Source organism: Camelus bactrianus, chromosome 7 (genome assembly GCF_048773025.1).
Source record: "Camelus bactrianus isolate YW-2024 breed Bactrian camel chromosome 7, ASM4877302v1, whole genome shotgun sequence".
NCBI classification, from domain to species: domain Eukaryota; kingdom Metazoa; phylum Chordata; class Mammalia; order Artiodactyla; family Camelidae; genus Camelus; species Camelus bactrianus.
The window spans coordinates 69,990,603-70,012,270 of record NC_133545.1 but is presented as its reverse complement, the minus strand read 5'-3'; the positions used below and the strand labels follow the sequence as shown (position 1 = coordinate 70,012,270).

General features: G+C 37.8%; 2 pseudogenes; one reads left to right on the top strand and one right to left on the bottom strand.

Moving 5' to 3' along the window:
* Positions 1-2,603: 2,603 nt before the first annotated feature.
* On the bottom strand, positions 2,604-3,115 carry LOC105062437 (thymidine kinase, cytosolic pseudogene; annotated as a pseudogene).
* A 9,663-nt stretch (positions 3,116-12,778) lies between these two features.
* LOC105062436 (small ribosomal subunit protein eS7-like) lies at positions 12,779-13,390 on the top strand (annotated as a pseudogene).
* Positions 13,391-21,668: the final 8,278 nt, after the last annotated feature.

The following is a 21,668-nucleotide window of genomic DNA, read 5'->3' as shown; positions in this document are numbered from 1 at the left end:
TCTCACTCATTCCTTCATTTCTATTTTCTTTTCTCCCTCTCTGAGACACAAGAGAGCATACTTAGAATGAAAAGGGATGAAAAAGCTGGAATAATAGCAAATTCGTCTCATTCTGTTAGACAGCTTTTTGTTACCCCCTTTCATCAGCCCTGGCCTCCCTGTGTCCTCTAGAGGCTATTAATGCTTTGAAATCACTTCTTGTATTGACTACATAATGCTCCTTAGGAAAGGTACCATTTTCCTGTCCTGCTGAGAGTTGTTGGAACATGGAGGAGAATCACATCTTTTGTTCTTCCAATTATTTGCATGATTTTAAATTACTGGCATGGGATAGAGGAAGAGACTAATACTGCCTTTCCCACTAACCCATGACACTAAAACTCCTTTAATGGGAACTTAGACTTCAAATTCCAAATCACAGGTGTTACTAATGGCACAGCTTAAATTCACACAGACATAAATGACCAAACCTGTACGTCCAGACTTTACAATGCTATGACAGAAAAATATCTAGTCACATAAATAACCCCAAATTCCTGTTTTAGTTCCAACCTGCACCCTAGGACCTCCCATTCTCCATGCAAAGTTTTGCAACAATTTGCAAGAGTTCCCCAAAGGGAGAGCAATGTACATGCCAAGAAAGGGCTCTTTCTGAGAACTTCTACGTGTTTGCAACATTACTGTCCCACACATCTCCCAAAGATTCAATTCTCCTATCACGAAACATAAGGGAAATAAAGGGAGTCCGTGTAAAAGATAGGTTTGCCTCTCATTAAACACTCAGCCAGTTTTTAATCACCTGAGCACCAAGTAACAATACCTGTCTCAAAAAACCCGCATGAAAACATCTCTACTTTCTGCCCTAACACCTCTTTATCTCACACAGTGATTCCCAAATGGGAGTAGAGAGGAAATAAGATGCCTTAGTCTGAGAAAGTTTGCAAGCTGTGACCCCCCGCCCCATCTACTTACCCAGAGTAACTCTGTTAACTAAGACGCTTCTTTGGGGAGTGTTCTATCCCTCCGGAATACATACGCGGAAAAAACCAAAACACAAAAACCAAAGACTCCTTCCCAGGACAGTACTTCTCACAACTGGCTGCAGAGTAAATCTACCTGAAGAGCTTTTAAAAAATACCAATGCCCTGAGAACAAGACCAATTAAATAAGAATATCTGGAAGTGGTATTGAGCCTGAAATTATGTTGTTTGGCTTGTAAAACTTCTTTCAGCTTCTACATTAGTCATTTCATGATACCATAACAAAATACCATAGACAACGTGGCTTAAACAACCCAAAATTTACTTTCTTACCTTTCTGGAGGTTGGGAAGTCCAAGATAAACGTGCTGGCATCTCAAGCTTCATTCGGAGGTTGTGTCTCTCGGCTTCTGAGGCGCTGCCATCTTGCTTCGTGCTCCCATGAGCCTCTTCGCCTGCGCGCACGGCAAGCGCGGGAGCATGCGCGGGAGCATGCGCGGGAGCATGCGCGGGAGCATGCGCGGGAGCATGCGCAAGGCAGGCAGGGGAGCGCGTGCTCAGGTGTCTCTTTTCGTAAGGACGCCAGCCCATTAGGAGGGCCCGGTCCTCATGACCTCATCTAGCTCTAATTACCTCCCAAAGGCCCCAACTCCAAATACCATCGCATTGGAAGGTGAAGCTTCAACACATGAATTTGGTGGGGAACACACACATTCGGGGCGGCACAGCTTCCCAGCTGATTCCAATGTGCTGCCAGAATAAAATGACTCTTGTAGGAGCTGCAAACCAACTATTAAATCATTTTGTTGTTGTTGTTGTTGTTGTTTAACTTTTCTTTGGACCCTCAAAACATGCAGTACAAAGATTTGCCTGAGGAAGGTACTTCATAAATATTTGCTAAATAAATAAGTTGTGCCATGTAAGATGCCTGACAATATTCTTGGCATGCTTTTACTACTTTGTGAGACAAGAATTTTTTTTTCTGCTTTTATCTTTTTTTCCTACCAACCAGTAAATTTTAATACTAATTATTGATGTCACACACTACAAGGGAAAAAATTGCAGCCCCTCCCCCCTTAAAAGACAAGCCCCTGGGATCTGAGCCCCAACAGGATAAGTGTTAACTCGTGTGGAAGAAGCTATAATTCTGGAGAAAACAATTACCTGGGAAGGAAGGGCTTTCCCCAAAGGAAAGCAAGAGAGCACATGTCCAGCCGTCCTCAGAGCGGCCAGGAGCACATCCTAGGCAGAGTGACCAAGTCTTTGCCTGAGATGAGGTTTGGTGCTGAGCCAGAGGTCCTGGTGCACGGACTATCCAGCAAAAACAGAAACTCAGCAGTGAAGCCACAGAAGAGAAGAAGCCAGCAGCGCCGGCCCTCACCCCAGAAGGAGGGAGAGAGGGAGGGACGTCTGCGGGAGCCAAACCCAGCGCTACATAGCAGCCCGGCTCTGGCCTGGGGTAGGCTGTGAGCTGCTCAGCAGCTGGGAAGGGAACCGAGAAGGCCGCTCGGAAGGCACGGAGGGAAATGTGGCGTGTGGACCACTGACCAGGGAAAGGGTACTGCACAAGGCGGAAAGCAGGTCCGGGGGCAGGTGGCTGGTCCCAGGTGGGGGATGCAGCGCCTCAGCTGGCTGGGCTGCACTGCAGGATCTGCTGAGGGGCAAGCAGCGTCCTGGATCCCGCGGCCTCCCCGGGCTTTCCCAGCACTGGGCAGTTCTCTTTGTGCTGTCTAGTCTCACGGGCTGACCCCACGCCTTCCTGAAGTAGCACAGGCGGCGCACAGAGTGGTACCTGTCTGCTCCTCCGATCACCTCGAGCCTTCTCCACTCCCAGCCTCCCGGTGTAGGCGGCCTCCCAGAGGCACTGCATGCGCAGCGCGGTCAGCTTCCGCACGCTCTCCGCCGGGACACCGGGGTCAGGACGGCCCCGTCCAGTGCGGCCACCGCCTTCCCGGCTTTGGTCGTGGGCTCGCTGAACTCCACGGTGTCGCGGGAAAATTCTGGATGCCACGCCCAGGGCCCCGGGCGCCACACCCGGGAACAGGCTGGCTGGCCAGCCTCCCCGGTGTTCCGGTCATGCGTGGAGAAGTTATTGCTGTACCAGGCGTCTCTGGCACATTTGGTCACTATGTACATTTTTTGTTTGTTTGTTTAAAGTATAGTCGGTTTACAATGTTATGTTAGTTTCTGGTGTACAACATGGTGATTCAGTTATACATATATATAATTCATTTTCATATTCTCATTATAGGCTTTTACAAAGTATTGAATATAGTTCCCTGTGCTATATAGTAGGATCTTGATGTCTATCTGTTTTATATGTAGTATTTTGTATCTGCTAATCCTAAACTCCCAATTTATCCCTCCCCCACCCACCTCCACCTTTCTCCCCTGGTAACAAGTTTGTTTTCTATGTCTGTGAGTCTGTTTTTATTTTGTAAATAAGTTCATTTGCCTATTTTTTTAGATTCCACATACAAGTGATATCATATGATACTTGTTTTCTCTTCATGGCTTGCTTTGTTTAGTATGACAATCTCTAGGTCCATCCATGTTTCTGCAAATGGCATTATTTTATTCTTTTTTTAGGGCTGAGTAATAGTCCATTGTATAAACATACCACAGCATCTTTATCCAGTCATCTGTCAATGGACATTTAGGTTGTTACCATATCTTGGCTATTGTAAATAGTGCTGCTATGAACTTTTGGGTGCATGTATCTTTTTAATTTAGAGTTTTCTTAGTTAATTATCAGAGAAATACAAAACTACAATGAGGTATAACCAAACACTAGTCAGAATGGTCATCATTAAAAAGTTCATAGCACAAACAATAAATGCTGGAGAAGGTGTGGAGAAAAGGGAACTCTCCTGCACTGTTGGTGGGAATGTAAATTGGTGCAGCCATTATGGAAAACAGTATGGAGATTCCTTAAGAAACTAAAAATAAGGCTACCATAGATTAGAATTTTGAATCTTTCTCTGGGTTGCTCTACTTTCACTACCTAATTTTCAAAAAGATAATTTTACGTTTTGATGACCATAAACAGAAATATCAAACAAAATGATTAACCTTGCAGAAGAAATTTAATTAGTGTTTGCAAAAATCATGACAGTTACACACATGTTAAGTTACATAATTTATAGATAGGTAAAAAAATAAATTTTCAAATCATGCTCTCATTCTTGAGTGGTCCAAAAAATGTCACATAAATACTGTATAGACCACAGTTGTTACATCGAGAGAGGACAAGAAAGTATTCGTTTATTTCTAAAATGAGGATATTTTGGATATATGCAAACTAGAGTTGGCTTTCACCATATCAGAGAGTTTCTTGAACTGTCTCTCAGTACCACACATTGAGTGATGCTATATTCTAAATTGTGTCCATCAAGTAACTTGGGTCGGATTTATGTGTCTCTCAGTCACATACAGGAGGCTCATAAGATGTTTGTTATGCTTTCCTGATGCTAGCAATGTTGTCATGAAGAAGGGACAGCAAGATTCAGTTACTTTATAAACCTAGTACTTTGGTTCTTGGTTCCAAGCACTTTCTGCTGCAAAATATTACCTTCCACCCATTAAAAAAATAGAAAAATATTAAAAACCTTAGATATGAATTTAAGCATTATTTTTAGCTTCCTAAAAATTAATATATGGTTTTAATAAACTCTTCTTACTACTAAATGCCACTGTAAAAAGATCATCTGCCTGTGTTCACATGTTCAAGACAGTGTATTAGCATTTATTACCATGAACATCTGCATTAATATTTTATACAATGGATGTACAGAAAGTGGTGTTAAATCCCTAAGAGGCTGCTGCCTTGTTTGTCTTTACTGGAATTTTGTAGTTGCAGTAGAGGCTCAAAGTTTGTAGGTGAGTCCACTGAATTTTAGAAAAATTTAGAGCGCAGTCACTTTTTAATTTATTCATTGTTACCTTTCCCCTTCTAAACATAAAATATGTTAATCAGCGAGGAAATAAAATATTTGGGCTTCAACAGAAATAGAGAAGTAATTATTAATCTTTTAAAATAACACTCGCACGTGGCTCTTCCCTACATTAGACCCTGCTGGCACTATGCCAGTTTGGTAAAACTTCCCTGCTGCGTGTCTTTACTAGAGAGCAGCACTTCCCAACAGAATGTTGTTTGGTGATGTAAACGTCCTATACCTGCTGCACAGTGGACTGCGGAAGCCACTGGGCATATATGGTTTTGAGCACTTGAAATGTGCCTACTGATACCAGGAGACTAACTTTTAAATTTTATTTAGCTTTAATTTAAATCTACCGTTAAATAATCACATGTGGCTTATGGCTACAAAATTAGAGAGAGCGGCTAGAGAAATTTGGGAACTAAAAACTCATTTTCTCTGTATCCCTTTGCAGTTGAGTGTAGCCATAGGTCACAGTCACGATCGATGAGACCGTGTCTCAGAGTGCAGTCATGAGAGCAGAGCCACATGACATATAGTATGAGTGATGATAATGAACAAATGATAATAATAAGATGATGATGATGGATACACAATTGTTAGAAGGGCTGAGTGTCCTAATTTGTCAGTTAGGAATGTGTTCTGTAGCAAGAAACAGCTTTCAGGAAATCTGTAAAGAATGGCATTATTATCAATGGAATAGATCCACTCAGCCCCAGTGAAAAAAATGGCAGTGATTCATTATGAATCCCAAATAGGGAGAATTCAAATAACAAAGAGATGATGTCTTCCATTTCCAGAGTCCTTTTCAGTGACAACTTTCCATTTCCATTTTGGACTTGTTCACTCTTGTTTTTTTGTTATTGTTATTATTATTTCTCTTAATGCTTTTATCTCTCTCCCTGAAACACTACCTTAGTGCACTGTCACTGGCAACATTTCAACGAGAAGTAAACAGTTATTGATATTCAGTAAGTGAATGCTCCATGTTTCTCTACATTTAGGATCATAACCTCCCAAAGTAACAAATTCCATATTAGAAAAGTTGAATATTGGCTTATTAGAAGAACATATATTCTTTGAGTTTGTTCTAAGAAATAAGACATTCAGACACAGATAAACATCTTTAAATAATGCTACAAGGGCATTAAGTCTTCTAAAGAGGCAATAAGTATGGACAGTAGATGATCAAATGGGTAATTAAGGACACTGTCATTTTCCTGATTAGAAATGTTTGGTGCTCTCCATTTGTCTAAAAAGATAAATTCCAAATTTCAGAACATGAGCATTAAAAGGTCCTTAAACTATTGGTGGCATCTGCCTTTCCTGTTTTCTTACATTGCCTGCTCTATCCCCTCCTCACTCTTCACCATGGAAGGAAAATGTCCCATGCCCTCATGCTTCCCTGCCTTACACTTCCTTTAGCTCGGTTCTTTTTCTGCCCTTCCGTGCTAGCAAAGTAGGAATAAACTTTCAGTTTCAACTCAAAAAGGCTCTTCCCTGACCACCTCTATCACAATGTATTATGTTTAGTATCATTTTTTTCCTTCTCTATCACTACAATCTATGTTCTAAAACAGCATGGAAAGTGTTGCTAATCTCTTTATCCATAACAAAAATGTCTGGCATGTGATAAATGTCAAGAAATGTTTGATAAAGTATTTTATCAATTCCCTTAGGCCAAGATAGACCACAATTAAAAACAGAAGCAAAAACTTAGATGACTCCTTTCAGGACAATCAAGGTTTACTTCTAGCTCAAATTATGTATCTCTCACGGGTCAGCTATGGTTCAGCTCTGTGTCTTCTTCATTCTGAGGGAACAGGTCCTAGGCTGAAGGAAGAGCCCCTATCCGAGACATTGCTGGTTTCAAGAGAGAGCCAGGGTGAGGTAGCAGAACCACACAATGTTCTTAAAGCTTATTCTGGGAAATGGTTACTTTACTCACAGTTTATTGGCCAAAGCAAGTCACGCAGGAAATTCATGGGATGAAAATATAAAATGTTTTTATAGGAAGGGAAAGTATTTTTAATCATAGTACAGTTTAACATAATCAACCATAATAACCCCAAATCATTCATCACTGAACACGTGTCAGGCGTGGTGCTAAGTACTTTGCATAAATCATTGCTGTTAGAAGAACTTCTAGGAACCTGAAGTACTTTATCAAGTCACATAGCTACTGAATGGCAGAGCCTGTTGGTAAAGATAGTTTAATCTGAAGATTAAACATTTGAGTCTTCATACTGCTTCCCCATAAAAGATTAATAAATATAATTCTCAAGAAAAAGAGCAGAACTCAGAGTAGCAGGCTGCCTATTTAAATCATGGTGTTTATTACTAACTCGATGATAAAGTACAGTTCTGACACGGTTTTTCACACATCGTTATGTAGGGCAGTGGTTCTCAACCAGGGCTAATTTTGTCACTGCTGGGAAGGAACAGAGGGGTGCCATCCAGTGGGTAGAGGCCGGGGAACCTGAAAAACATCCTACAATATACAGAATGGCCCCCCAGCCTAAAACCACCTGGCCCAAAAGGTCAGTAGTGCTGAGGCTGAGAAACCCTGGTCTAGGACACAGATAAAAATATAGGTCACCTTTAAATATGAAAAACTTTATTCTTCAAGTCAATAATTATAGGAAGTCATTTTCTACCTTGATTAAAAACAGATCCTTAACTTTTACTCCATATCAATTTGAACAGCCCCTACATTTTTGTGTTCACATTTATCTAAAAATTGTCTGCAGTTGATTTAGAAGCAACTCAAGCTCTATACAGGTTTAGAAGGAAGATGTCATTCGACAGGAAGGTGGCATTTGGAGGAGAGGCTTTGAGCATTACCAGATGTAGTCTACAGCCAAGGAGCTGATGAGGCAGAGTTGCTGAGAGCTCAGATAGTTCTTGGAACCAAATTGCTTGGTTTTCCCTCTCCCTTATCTCACAAATACACTTTATATTAATTGGCTGATGGCTCAAGAGTTTTAGTAATGAAAATTCAGGTAAATAGTCACTACCATTCATGTCCATTCAGCCTCCTCTTGTTGAACAAAAGTAACTTAATTTGCATAGTGCAGACAGTAGTATTTCCTTATTATATTAGACTCTTCATCTTTCAATTTTTGATTTATCCCTTGGATTATTTGTAAAATTTTTCATATCATTGCAAAGTTTAAAAGTGTTTTTTCCAAGGCATTTTATAACATATCTAGGCCTTCTAAACATCTTCACAGATCAATTTAAGTTTTGATCTTCCTTCTATTTACTTTCCTGAGTGACATCAAGTGAGTGAAGTGGTTTCATCCTCTAACTACCAAATTAAATAAGTACAAGTTTTAATATAAATGGTGCCTCATGCACTTTTACACAGTGATGTGATGGGAAGAATCAAATGGTCAATGTTGAATCAATGTTGAAAATCCTTACCTGGCTTTTTGTTCATATAAAAAAAATTGATCTGTTTATGCAGGGCAACTATAGTGAGGTTTTTAGAAAGTACATTAGTACATGGGTTGTCAAGCTTTTCATGTAAAGGACAGATTTTTAGGCTTTTCAGGCTCTGTGCAGCTACTCAACACAGCCACTGCAGCACAGAAGCAGCCACAGATACTGTATGAACAAATGGGGGAGGCTGTGTTTCCGTAAAATTTATTTACAGCAACACAAACTGGCTGGTAGAATTTGCTCTACAAGAAATACTTTGCTGACCTTGGCCCTCATCAGATTAAAACAGCACTCAGTTGCATAGAAAGGAAAACCGTTCCCTCTAATAGGACCATAAATAAAACACACACTCCCGAGCCAGGGAGTCAGAGTTGTCTCCTGTCTGCCCCAAACTCCATTTTCTGTTTTGTCTTTCGCCTGTGTTCCCGCGCATAGCTCATACACCAACCTAGATAGACCAATCCCTGTTCTCTATGACATTTATTAATTCCAGGCCCATTTTCCCCTTCTCAGTTAACAATATTTAGCACGCCACCTTAAGTTCTAGCTCTCGAAGTGATGCTTAATGCTAAAGGATGACCCTGTCATGCTTTGTCATTGACCCTGTCAGGTAGCTTCGTGCATCTCACAATGTAGGCTTGCAGAGGGAGCACGGGCTTTAGGGTCAGAGACATACGGACTCGAATCTCAGCTTTGCCACTTGTTATTACGTGACTTTGCGCAAGACACGTGACCTTTCTGAAGTTTATTTTTCCACCTGAAACTTTAGATCATTAATACCTATGGAAGTATTATGGTTAGAATTAAAGCAAGTAATTCAACGAAACAGAATAAACAAGTGTTCATGGGGAGTTGGGTATCCCCCGACCTCCTCTCACTTCTAGGAAGTCACAACCATAAAATGAATCAAGTACACAATCAAAATGTTTCAAGGCAAAGTCACTCAATAAAATTTACCTATTCTTATTGAGAATACTTAAGGTAGTATGATACAGGAAAAAAAGTCAGGGCTATGAAACAGGAAAGTAATTTTTTTTTTTTTAAATATAGACCTAAACACCTAGGGGAATTCAATTCATGGTCACTGTGGCATATCAAATTTTCAGGCACAAAAGGTATCATTCAATAAGTAGTGTGAAAACTCCTACAAATTGGAACAATCAAAAAAATAAGTTTCCAAAGGCACAAAGGATTAAACATTTTAAAAATGAGGCCACAAATAAAACTGAAGAAAGTATGTGAATCTATTACAATACGGGAACACAGGAAGGCTTTTGGAGTAGCCGTTAACGAGAAGATTGAAAAATTTGACCTTATAAAATTAACAGCAATAATTCTGGATGATAATAAAGAAATTCCAAAACCAAAATTGAAAAATTAACAACAAAAACCATTTTTTATGCATATAAAAAGGGTAATTTTCACAATTTACAAAAAGCTTATGCAAATCAATATGAAAAGACGAACAAACCAACTTCTTAAAAGAGCAAGTGATTTTTCAAAAAATACAAATGACAATAAATTGCATGTAAATGGTGGAAAAATGCAAATTATGAAAAAAGCATATTTTTCTCCTATTAAACTGTCAAAAATTAAAATACTTGATTTTCCCAGTGCTGGCCAGGGTGTAGATAAATGGGCTGTCTCATACTTTGTTGCTGGGAATATATATTGCCCCTTTCTTTCTGGAGGACACTTTCACAACATTTATCAAAATTTAAAATACTTACAACTTTTGCCCACTGTTTGAAATTTAATCTATCAATAGCCTTACAAAAGTCTGTCAAAATTTATGTACTCAGTGCAGAAATTTTTATAAGAGCAAAATGCTAAAAACAATCAAAATGCTGTTCATCAAAAGGGAACAAATTAATACATTGCAGTGTATGAATATGATGGTATACTATATCATAACAATAATGAAATACTGATATATATATATTATATGTATATACATATATATAAAATATATATATACTAGTATGGAAAAATCTCTAAGATTCATGTTAATGGGAAAAAGAAAGATACAAAGTGATATGTTAAGATTTGAAAGTAAATTTAAAACTAGGTATGTGTATGTGAATAAATGTGTATTTTGGTGAGGGAGGGGACTCATGAGGAACTGTTAATAGTGGGTGTATTCAGGAGAGGAACTCGTATTAAGCATTTAGCAAGTTTTTGGAAAACATAAATTTTCTAATATTATATAAATTTTACATTATTTTTCATAGGAATCAAGAGGGTAAGGATATGGTATTTGAAAGTCACTGAGAGTAGATCTTAAGCATTCTCACCACTGCAGGGGGGTGTTAACTATGTGAGGTGAAGGATGTGTTCATTATCTTGATCTTGGTAATCATTCCACAATGTATCTGTATATTAAATCCTCACATTGTATACTTTAAGCATATACAGTTTTGTCATTTATTCCCAGTTATTGCTCAATGGTAAAAAAGCAAATGGCAAGGACTGAGACTATTTTATATTTTCTTCTGCATTTTAAGAAAAATGAATCAATATTTTAAATATGAATGTAGACACACACACATTTTTAAAGGTTAAGCTAGTCTCAAGAAAACTGTTTCCAATGAGAATATGTGGTTTGTAGCAGAGTGTGTTAAATATAAGGTAGGTAAAGAGAGAACAAGATGTAAAAACCAAGAAAGTGCTCATTTACCCGCTTGTGGATAACCAGATCTTAGTTTCTTGGTTTCTGCCACTTTTTTGCTCTCAACCACTATTTCTTAGAGTATTTATGATCTCCTAAATGTATACCATTGATTACTACCTCTACATTCTCGTTTCACTTATGTTTGGTTTTGTAGGACTCCACTGAGAAAGTATCACCTTTTATTCATTTTCTTATTTATATTTATTTCATGTTTTCTTTCAGAAAACATTTAACGTATAAGATTTGAATGTATATGTGGTCAACACTATAATGGTAACTGTAGAAATAATCTGTTCATTGATGTGCACAAAATATTTTTAACCAATAAATGGATTGGCTAGTTTAAAACATCAGGTTGGAACTTTGAATAGAGGCGGACTCTCAAAAGATTGATTGCATATTACTGTATATTGCAAATCTAACTACATTTAATGTAACAATATAATCAACATGGCTTTCAAAATATTTGTAAAGGCCAGTTTGTAAGTGATATTGTAAGATGCTGGAGAAAATTAATAGGACAGATGCACCCCTATTTATACCTTTCCTTAGTGCTGTTCCACAGCTATTTTATCTGTCTTAAGTTACTCTTCTTTTTTCTACTCCCCCCATCAGTTTCCCAGAGGCCATTGTATTTCTTAAAATCTGTGTATTAACATTGTTTACTTTTTTCTCAGAAAGTGAACAATTTTCCATCAAGGGAACTTAAAGTGGGGGTGGGGTAGGGAGAGGTTAGGTGAAGTCTATATGAAGTTTCATCTGAGGTTCTGGCATTGAATGTCTCATATCTGCTTCATCATAGCATCTAATAACATCCTATATTCCATCAACCTCTAGTTTTATTATCTTCTCTGTTGGAGAAGAGTTACAGTTGGATTTTTTCTTTTTTTTCTTTTTATTCATTTATTTATTTATTTTAACTGAAGTATAGTTGATGTATAATATATGTTACAGGTGTACAATATAGTGATTCATAATTATTAAAGTTTATATTTCATTTATAGTTATTATAAAATACTGGCTATGTTCCCTGTGTTGTACAGTATATCCTGGTAGGTTAGGATTTTTTTCTAACTTACATTTGCTTTATAGGCTTTATACAAATTAGTGTTGGCTTATTACTCATCTATGGCTATTAAACTTTATGAAGTACAATTATGGTTTCTAACCATAGTATTAGTTCCAGGATTTTGCAGAAGACTAGATTAAATGGGTCTTTTTAAAAGGGTAACTCAACAAAATGGAGGTTTCAAAAAAAATAATCAGATGCGTTCCAAAAATGAAACACAAATAGCTTACTTTTTCAGATGTTCTTGGCACTGGCCCACAACTCTTATCTGTAGATGATGGTTCTTACAGAGATGAGAGTAAAGGTGAATTATATAAACTGTGGAAGACCTCACAAGATGAAGAGAGACTTAACCAGTTAAATTGTGTGTGTGTGTGTGTGTGTGTGTGTGAAACTGACCTCCGTGCTCAGGGCAGTCTGATGAGTGACATTCTCTACACCGGATTGCTTCCCTACAACAAAACACCTATAACTGACACTTTCTGATTCTTCTTTCCTATAGTCTTATAGGGAAGAGTTATTCCTTTTAAGGTTCATCACTTCCAAGTATTAAAGAGGCTTCTTTTCTCAAGTACTCCCTGTTTCTCTTCTTTCTTCAACTTATATTTTTCTCCTTGATCCATCTTTTCTGCGTATGAATGTACTCATTTCTTTCCTATTTAATAAATTAAAAAAAAAGAAAAAACTCCTGCACCGCCAAGGTGGAGGCCGTGCTCAGCTCGAGCGCGAAGATCGTGAAGCCCAATGGCGAGAAGCCAGACGAGTCGGAGTCCGGCATCTCCCAGGCCCTCCTGGAGCTGGGGGTGAACTCGGACCTCATGGAGCAGCTGCGGGAGCTGAACATCACGGCGGCCAAGGAAATTGAAGTTGGCGGTGGTCGGAAAGCGATTACAATCTTTGTTTCGGTCCCCCAAGTGAAATCTTTCCAGAAAATCCAGGTCCGGCTGGTGCACGAGTTGGAGAAAAAGTTCAGCGGGAAGCACGTTGTCTTCACTGCTCAGAGGCGAATTCTGCCTAAGCCAACTCGAAAAAGCGGTACCAGAAATAAGCAAAAGCGTCCCAGGAGCCGCACTCTGCCAGCACGACGCCATCCTGGAGGACCTGGTCCTCCCGAGCGAGACCGCGGGCAAGAGAATCCGCGTGTGGCTGGACGCAGCCGGCTCCTAAAGGTCCATTTGGATAAAGTGCAGCAGGACGATGTGGAGCACAAGGCTGGAACATTTTCTGGTGTCTCTAGGAAGCTCACGGGCAAAGATTTTAATTTTGAATTTTCAGAGTTTCCGTTGTAAACAAAAATGACTAATTAAAATAGTATTCACCAAAAAAAAAAAAAAAAGAAAGAAAAAACTTTCTCGATCTTTTCTTCTGGCCATCAGAGTATTTTACTTCTTGCTTTAATGGGTTAGCATTTTAAAAGAGTCTATTTTTGCTTCCTGACTCTGATTCACTGCCTACTACTCACTTCTAAATCATCGCAATCTGCTTTCTGCCTCTGTCACTCCCAAAGCACTGCTCATGTCAAAGTGCTCCTGGGTTGCCAACAGTAGAGACAACTGGCAATCTTTATGTTTTGCTTGACCTCTCTGTAGCATTCAGAGTTTACCCCTCTCAAATTTGTCAATTAAAAAAAAATGTTTTCACTTATCCTCTGTGGTTAAGCCTGCTGCATTCTAGAGCTCACTTTGCAAACACTGTCTCTGGACTTTTCCATTACCACCTGCTCTAGAAACGTGGCCCTCACCCGAGCTCTCCTTGCATCTCCTCTTCTTTGTTTTTCCTTCGAAAACACTTAAGTAGGTTCCAACCTCTGCCACCACCTTTAACGTCACAATTTCCAAACCTGTATCTTGAACTCTAACTTCCCTTAATTCTGAGGCTCATATATTCAGCTGCTTCACTGACATTCCTGTTGGATAGCTCACAGCTCCTCAAACTCTGTACAATAAAAGCCAAACGTTGCCTCATCTGCTTCAACGTTGAACATTCTCCCTCCAAATATGCTTAAACTGAACATTTCTTCTCAAAATCTGTTTCTCCTCCCCACTCTTTACCTGTCATATTCAGGTGCATACCCAGTTCTGTCAAGTGTCACAGTTTCAAGTATTATTCCATCTCTCTCCATCCTGACTGTCGTGGCGTGGTGGTGGAGCTGGCTGCTGTTGGGCAGCATTTCAACTTCACAGGTGGGGCAGTGGCTCCCTTAGCAGCCTGGTTTTATGGTACAGCTCTGGGAATTATTTTTACAAGCTCAAGTTAGAGCCTGTGACTTCAGCTTTCCAAGTGATCCTACTGGACCCTAATAAACCTTTTGTTGCTTAAGTTAGCTATAGCAGATTCTCTTCTGCACAACTGGATCTTAACCAACACACACCACCAATGCAGTTTTCCTGTAATAACATGTTACTCTTCATACACATTTTTTTGTGGATGTGTCCATACCTTCTCCTTAACTGTGGACTACTTGGGGACCATGTCCCTGTTAACAAGTCACATAGTAGATATTCAATATTTGTAAATTTAACAAGTTCACAAATAAATGGTATATACTAGACAAGGATAACTTCATAATAATTGTCCTGTCTACTAGGCTCTATTAAGTAGTATAATATTTAAAATATTAATATAAACTGTGACTTCAACTCAGTATGCTAAAAATAGCTTTTTGTAATAGAAATTATTTTCCAAGACTTAAAATTTTTCTCTGACAGTTGCATCTCATTTCCAAATTTTCTTTGATCAAGAAAACTCCTGTTGTTGTTGTTCTAGAAGTTCTCATGCATGATTTCATTTTCTTTGTTGCACTTGAAAATAGACATTGAAGTTATAAAGTTATAACCTTAAGATACATTGGTGCTGTCAGGCTGAAGGCCATGTAATTTATTCTTTGCATCCTTTCATGGTTCTTAGCATGTCAGGGATGACTAGTCACTTTCATTATGCACTATGACCCGGGTATGGAAGTCCAAAGATATTGCAGGGCTTGCCAAAATAGCTTAGCTTTTTTAGCAACTTCTGTGCCATTTATTTTAAAGTTTAAGAAGTAAAAACAAAGAGTTATTAAATAATGGCACAATTATAATTAAAAACTATAAATAATAATAAATTATAAATGGTATTTAGTAGTGCTTATAAGAAATAAGGTCAGCTTGGAGTAAAGGGCACAAAATCAAATGTCTGCAAGAATGGGGCAGGTTACATAACCAACTGAGTTGGGCCAAATTGAATTTAGTGATTGGGAAGGACTGAGGGGACAAAGATCATATTCATGGCCTAAAGGGGTTATCACTGCTTAGGAGGAGCAAATTGTTTCCTTGAAATAAGGTGGGCTCAGTATTGCCAGATTTTTGAAAGAGAAAACAGAAATCAGAGTTTGTATAAATTCTCCTGAATTTTAAATGTTGCTAAACTTATCAAATTTACATAAAAACCAAACTAAACCCAAACTGTGTGAGTCAGTTTCTGCTCACTGGTTACTGGGTGCCAAGTCTGCTTAGAATCTAGTAAAAGAAGAAAGAGTTCATCAGCACAGTGTGGTTTCCATATAATACCTTTGCCTTAAGTTTCAAGGAATGAACATTTATTTTTAACCGTATATGTAGTGAACCACATAGTTTTGCAAAAACAATACAACTTTGATCAATGATTACTGTGGTTTCTTTACATTTAGATAACTATCTATAAAAACTAATCTTTTTCATCAGTCTTATTATTTTTTTTTTGAAAAATTTTTTTGTGGGGGAGAGAGATAATTAGGTTAATTTATTTATGTCTTTAACAGAGGTACTGGGGATTGAACCTAGGACCCTATGCATGCTAAGCAAGCACTCTACCACTGAGCTATACCTGCCCCACCAGTCTCATTAAATAAATTAAAAAATGATTGAGAGGATGAATAGCATACGAGGTAAGAAAGGGCAGGTGGAGGAAAGCCTCATTATTTTTAAAAGCATAGATCTTGATGTCAGGGACTTTACAAAGCCAATGGAAAAAGTGAATATTTAAACACAAAAGTTAATTTAATGTAGAAAGCAACCCATCACTGCAAATTAATTAACCAATGCAGTTGGACTAGGCATGTTTTCATTAGTATATCAAAGCAAGTCCATTCTTAAGGGAAGTAATACGAGCAATAATTAGAAAATACAAAAGAGGAAATAATTCACAATGTTTGGCGTATATAGATAAACACTTGTGGTCTGTTATAGATGTGTGTTATGTATCCACAACTGACTTATATTTATCACCAATACAATTAAAAAATGACATCAGATTAATTACTCAGGCTCCAGTTATACTTCCTGGCCTCAAAGATCAGCTTTATTGCTTGGTAGCTGTGCACCTGAGTATGTTACTTGACCTAACCCTCGCTTTCTCTTTATCATAGGGTTGTTGGAAAGAAAAATACTTGGGGCAGGGAATGTCACATTGTAAGCGCTCAATAGATGTTATTAATTAGTATTTGCTATCAAGAATCTCTCTTGATGTAAAGTTGTGGAGAAGCTCAAAGGCTATAAAAAGGTCCCAAGGCCATTTCTTGGGTGTTATTTTATCTATTTTCATTTGTGAAAAGGCAACAGTCAAGAACATTGGAATATTTGAATTAATCTAGTGATATACTCACTAGTTAGTTTGGAAAACAAAGAGTAATTTTTTAATGAGCCTATGTTCTAGTTACAGCTTACAAAATATTTGAACACCTGGGCAAACATTTCTTAGTTGAATCAGAAAGAAAGAGGGCAATTAACCACTGAAAACATGGTATATAAATAGGTCCAACAAAAGCAATAGTGGTGATATTACACCCTAAGGGAACTCTGAGTACTTACTGTGCTGAACTAGCCCTGGGCTCTGAGGAAGAAGAACCTCTCTGACATGTGAGGTAGCTGTAATCAGGGACTAAACTGACTGGTTACAAGTTCAACAACCCTAGAAGTTAAAAAAAAATCATTTAAAAGATCAGTAACCAATTTTCCCCAACACTAATGGGTTATTTTTATTATTATTGTGGTATTTAGATTTTTGCTGAACATTCAGCTTATACACACATTAGAATTGTTCAGAATTCCCTCTGTCTTCCTATGGTTTGTAAAAGGACATGTTTAGCAATCTGCACAGAGTAGGACCTCAATAATTGAATACCAGTTTCAGGGCTGAATGGAGTTATTGTTTCAGTGTTGTTGTGTTTTTTTTTTTTTGTTTTTTTTTTTTGCTATCGTATTTCTCGCACTTAGATCAGTGTCAGTCCATTTAGATATGTAATAAATATTTCTTGAAATAAATTATCATATGTAGTATCGTCATATATAAGTGCTTAAGGGTAAAGTTTGGAGCATCCTGTTTTTTAGAAAGATCTGTACCTAAAATTGGAGTAAAGATGACTGTTATACTGTATATCAATATTTGTATCTATGTTATATTATTCTTTCTACATACCTGTATATTGTATAATTTAGCATGTCTCTCAGGGAAGCCTTATTCTTCTCTAAGTTCAGGACTGGTCCTCAGCATTTACAGACTTCTAAAGTTAAGTTCTGCCAAGTAATTAGACTTGGAGGTTGACTCATCATAACCAAACTCTGATAGAAGGGTGTGTGTACTGTATTTGATGTATTATTTACAATGAGAAATGTAACTGCTAAGGGGAGCATCACAGTCTTTGGGGAATAAAATTATTTTCACACTGAGTTTTGTTTGGTGAGTGCTGGATTTAAACGAGGGCTTTATTTTGGCTATTTTAATGGGTAATTGTATACAACCAAGGTTTCTTGAATCATCATTTTCTCTTAAAGAGTTTGCCAACCACAAGGGTTGGTAATGGCAAAATTTACACTTCAGGACTCCTCCCAGGACAGTTAGCAAAAACACATTATATGTTGTCTTTACCTATTTTGGTAGATTTTCAGGCCTATCAAACTATTCATCTCTTCTTCTTTGACTTGACTTTTCTTCTTTTTTTTTTTTAAAGCAAATTAACTTCATTGTTCAACTCTAGGTAAGCTAATAGGCCCAAAATAAACTTACATCCAGACTTCTTGTTTGAGATGGTGCTGCTCCCAGACCTTCTTAGACTTACTCATTTGATCTTAATGTAATGCTCTTCATTTTATGTATACTTTTCTGCCCCTTAGGTACGGCTAACAAAACAAGGCATCATTACCCAAGCAATAGAGGCAAAATTAAAGTCTGGAATAACCACTTAATGTCTTTTGCTTCTAATGCAAGTTGATTGATAAATGGAATGTGTAGTGAGTTCAGAGGAATTAGATCAGAAATAATAACCTTACATTCACATGACATGCTGAACTTTAGAAAGCATATTTACAGATACTACCTCAATTTACCTATTAGCCCAAAATTTCTTGATTGGGATTAGCCCAGTTTTATAGGTGTGTCACCGAGGTTGAGAGGTTAGGTAAGCAGCCAGTAAAAATTATGTGGAAAAGCCCAAGGGCTTTTGGTGATCATTTTCTGCATGTTAAGATGAGTGCTGGTGGACAGTACTCAAGTTGAAAGATAATGTCTGTCACGTGGAAGTAGAATGCACCACTGAGTAGGAGCTTAGAGAACTGCCGGAAGTCAGTGGCTCAGACAGTAAGTGATAACGGTACAAAGCGTGGTATGCAACAGGAATGTAATGGAGATAGAAAGCGACTCAGTCACTTTTGTAAAGATTGCTATTTTTGAAGCCACACAAAATGAACTTTAAAGCATTAAAGTAAGCTTAAGCATAAAAGTTCTCAAAAGTCATGCCATTTATATGTGTTCTTTGACCCTTGAAATGTTCTTATTCAACTGAATTTAAATATTCTTTGACACTGTAGCTGAATTAATGGGCATTCAAATTTTGCCACCTCCTTTGTAATTTTTCTTACTCATATCCTAAACATAATTTTCTTTTGACCTTTTGTTTATGAAATAAATATCTAGCGTGAACTTTGGAGAATGAGTTTGGGTACAATACATATTCATCAAATAGAGCATACTTTTTTCAGTACTGGAGTTTTTATATTGGTTATTTTCACAATTTGTGAGTGACTATTATCACAGAATATTATTCAAGAAGACATTGACAGGAAGATGAAAATACTATAAGAATATTCAAGAGCATTTCATAGCTAAGTGCCATTATTTTAATTCAAATCTGAATTGCCCCAAATTCTCCATCAGAAAAGTAATCATTCCCTAATGTTCTAAATGTAATAATAATTCGCCCAATAGGACATTAATTTGTATGATAATTTTATAAATCTTTCATGATGCAAGTATTTTCTCTCAAAAGTAATTCCTGAATACCTTTACAATTGGAGCAAGTTTCCTGTCTCTGTAAAAACCCTTGAGTAGAAATCTAATAAGAGAATATTCATGCATCAGAGAGTTGCTGAATATTTTCTACTTCCTTGATTTCAACTTTTACTCCTAGTATAAATACTATGAATAATTCAAAGCATTAGAATTTTTAATAGTATTTTTATATTTTAGAATATAATTTATCTATTAATAATTTCTTGGTTACCAAAATCTATCAAACACAGTACTATTTCACTTTAATTTCTTACCTTAAGTGGATATAAGAATAACCATTAGAGAATAAAGAATTTTACAGGAGACAAATGAAAGTAGACTGATGATCCTCGGCCAAGGACTCTTGAGGGTTGCATACTACTTGAATTGCATCATTACTTATTAGTGAATACAAATCTGGGAAAAATTCATTTCCTCCACTAAAATTATGTCTATATGTATGTATATATAGATTTAGATGTATAATGCTATGGATATATGAATATATACATATATATCTCAAAATGCCTGCATCTCATAGGTTTGTTGTGAAGATGAAATGAGATAATATATCTAAAGCACCCAGAATATTCTGGGCAGTTAATACGTATTTGTTTTAAAATAGCAATGATAATTGCTAACTTTTATCAGATGTTTAAAATGTGCCTGACCCTGGAGATACAGTAATGAATGACACAGTCAAAATAGTTCAATTCAAGGAGTTTATACCTAGTAGGAACTAGATAATCAGGTAAAACAATAAATGCAGAAGATTCAGATAAATGATCTGAGGGCTACTTCTATAGCATGTAGGTACCTGGAAGAAGTGCTTTGGACACGGTGAGATGCCATTTCTAAGGAGATGCCATTTCGCCAGAGACCAAAGGAATGAAAAGTAGATGACATGAAGAGCTTGCATGAAGACCAAAACATACTTAGCACTTTCAGGAACCGACAGCCAGTTTGACTCGAGTGTTGTGAATGAGGGATTGTTTAATAAGATGAGATCTGAGGGGAAGACCGAAGCCAAGTCACAGACATTGTCATAAACCATGAGGAAGCTGGGTTTTATTCTAGAGCTTTTGGAAGCCACTGCAGGTTTCTCCGTAGGAGAGGTGTCATGACCAGAATTTAAGAGTTTACTCCGGGCGCTACGTGAAGAATGAGGTGTCAGGAGGTAAAGGGGAAGTAGTCGATCAGTATGGATCCATTTAAAACTGGCCGGTTAAACATAAGATGTTATTTGGATTAGGACAGTGTCAGTAAAGATGGAATCAGTCAAACACACTCCAGGTATATTTTGGCTGTAGAGTCAACATGAATTGCTGATGAACTAGCTGTAGGGGAGGGAGGTTGAGAACAAAAGAGAAGACAAGAAAGGCTCCTACATTTGTGGCTTGAACCGTTGGTTGATTAATGGCTCCATTTCTTAAGTTAGAAGGTAACTGGAGGGCAAGAGATGGGAAAAATTAAGAGCTTTGTTCCCGCCAAGTCTGAGACTTCCACTAAGCATTCAAATAGATGAAGAGTCTGAGCAAGCCATGCTGGTTACCTCATGCAACAGGGAGCATTTTAAGTTATGAAACATACCCATTTTTACAATTGCAGAGTTATGCAGTTGATATGACATTCTCTAGGAAGCTCTGCCTCATAAAATCATAGACTTAAGCTTATCCTGATAAAACCCTTCCTATTGATATGGAGTTTCCGCCTAGAATATACCAGTGAATTGATCATTGGTCATTATTAGCATATTTACATTGAGATTAGAAAAAATCATCTGGGATCTTTCTTTTCTGATACCATCTCCCACCTACCTCCCCCATAAAAGAGAGAGAAATGGACCACAGGCCAGTGGCTTAACTCCTTCCTTCCCAGTGGTTTATTAGAAAACACGGTATGGCCATTGGAATGGATGATACAGGTGAGATGGAGGGAAATCTTTTGGGGGAAGAGGACAAATATGCTAAGGAATGGAGAGAGTGGAGTGCTGGTTTTGTTGTTCATGTGACTGAAGTCATGGAAAATTATGAAAGAAGTAGGGTTAAAGTGAAAGATAGTAGGGTAGAGGGTCTTTAGTTAATGAGGGAGAAGGACCTGCTGGTTGGAAGATGCTAAATTACGGAGGTTCAGGAAAACTTGGGAGTGGAGATGATAGGATAGATTATGAACCAAAAGCATGGGTTGGAATTTGGGGCTAGTTTCTCATTGTCATGAGGGCATTTAATATCCCTGCGTTTTAACACGATTAGTCTTGAGACCCTCTTAAAAGAAGGTCAGTGATTC